General features: G+C 42.6%; 1 non-coding gene across 1 annotated transcript; it reads left to right on the forward strand.

Annotated features, from left to right (window-relative positions):
- Window positions 1-1,143: 1,143 nt before the first annotated feature.
- LOC118149606 (small nucleolar RNA SNORA21) lies at window positions 1,144-1,279 on the forward strand. The gene has a single exon (XR_004737178.1). It is a non-coding gene; the product is annotated as a small nucleolar RNA SNORA21 (small nucleolar RNA).
- The last annotated feature ends 683 nt before the right edge of the window (window positions 1,280-1,962 follow it).

The raw sequence follows: 1,962 nt of genomic DNA on the forward strand, positions 1-1,962 counted from the left end.
TGTGTGTTCTCACTTATAGGTGGGAGCTGAACATTGGGTACTCATGGACATAAAGTTGGCAACAGTAGACACTGGAGACTACCAAAGGGAAGAAGGCAGGAGGGAAGGGTTGAAAAACAAATCATTTGGTACTATGCTCAGTACCTGGGTGATGGGATCATTCATGCCCCAAGTCTTAGCATCCCACAATACACACAGGTAACAAACCTTTGTATGTATCTCCTGAATCTAAAATGAAAGTTGAAAAATAAATAAATAAAATAAGAAATACTTGATTAAGTTCAAAAACATATTTTCAAATAAAATGCTATAAAGAACCCTTAGAAGTGAAGATGGCTGCATAGGAACAGCTCTGGAGTGCAGTTCCCAGCAAGAACCACACAGAGGGTGAGTGATCACTGCATTTCCAAATGAGTTATGACTGCCCACAGATCAGGAGATTCCCAGGCTGAAAAGTGCCACAAGTTTCCAGCACAGCTGTTTCAGCCGGTGCAGCGGGTCTCTGCACAAAAACTCACACAAAACTGGGCAGCCATTTCAACCGGCACATGAAATGCCTGGGAGACAGAGCCACATTCCACTGCAAAAAGGGGACTGAAACAGGGTTCCAGGTGATCTGGCTCAGCAGGTCCCACCCTCACAAAGATCAGCAATCTGAAATGCTCTGGATTGAGAGTTTTGCAGCAAGCACAGCTGGACCCAGGATGGTCCAGCTCTGTCAGGGGAAGGCTGTCCACCATTGCCGAGGCAGTCCGCTATTACCAAGGCAGTCTGCCATTACTGAGACAATCTGCAAGAGCAACCCCAAGGCACATAATCATCAGATTCACCAGGGTTGAAGGAAAAAATGCTAAGGGCAGCCAGAGAGAAAGTTGGGGTTACCCACAAAGGGAAGCCCATCAGATTCAAAGCAGATCTCTTGGCAGAAACCCTACAAGCCAGAAGAGAGTGGGGAACAATATTCAACATCGTTAATGAAAAGAACTTTCAACCTAGAATTTCATATCCAGCCAAACTATGCTTCACAAGTGAAAGAGAAATAAAATCCTTTATGAACAAGCAATTGCTGAGAGATTTCATCACCACCAGGCCTGCTTTACAAGAACTCCTGAAAGAAGCACTAAACATAGAAAGGAAAACCTCCCCCTTTGAAAAGCACTCAATGGGCCTGTGGCTAATGACCTATTGAGCCATCAATAAAGGGGAGAATGAAAACACCGCTTTTGGGTGAAGTGGCAGGATGTTGTGGTGTTATGCTTCAGCTGGTGGTGTGGCAAGGCATTCTAAGAAAAACAAAAAAAAGAAAAGAACGACCAGTACCAGCCACTCCAGAAACGTACCAAATGGTAAAGAGCATTGACACAATGAAGCAACTGTGCCAACTAATGGGCAAAACAACCAGCTAGCATCAAAATGGCAGGATCAAATTCACACATAACAATATTAACCTTAAATGTAAATCGCCTAAATGCCCCAATCGAAAGACACAGACTGGCAAATTGGATAAAAAGTCAAAAAACATCAGTGTGCTGTATCCAGGAAACCCATCTCACGTGCAAGGACACACATAGGCTCAAAATAAAGGGATGGAGAAAGATTTATCAGGCAAATGAAGAGTTGAAGAAATCAGGAGTTGCAATTCTAGTTTCTGATAAAATAGACTTTAAACCAACAAAGATCAAAAGGGACAAAGAAGGGCATTACATAACGGTAAAGGGATCAATGCAACAAGAAGAGCTAAGGATCATCCTAGATATATACACATCCAATACAGGAGCACCCAGATACATAAAGCAGGTTCTTAGTGACCTACAAAGAGACTTAGACTCCCACACAATAATAGTGGGAGACTTTAACACTCCACTGTCAATATTAGACAGATCAATGAGACAGAAAATTAATAAGAATATCCAGGACTTGAACTCAGATCTGGACCAAGCAAACCTAATAGATATATACAGA

The sequence above is a fragment of the Callithrix jacchus genome, chromosome 19, assembly GCF_049354715.1.
Source record: "Callithrix jacchus isolate 240 chromosome 19, calJac240_pri, whole genome shotgun sequence".
NCBI classification, from domain to species: domain Eukaryota; kingdom Metazoa; phylum Chordata; class Mammalia; order Primates; family Cebidae; genus Callithrix; species Callithrix jacchus.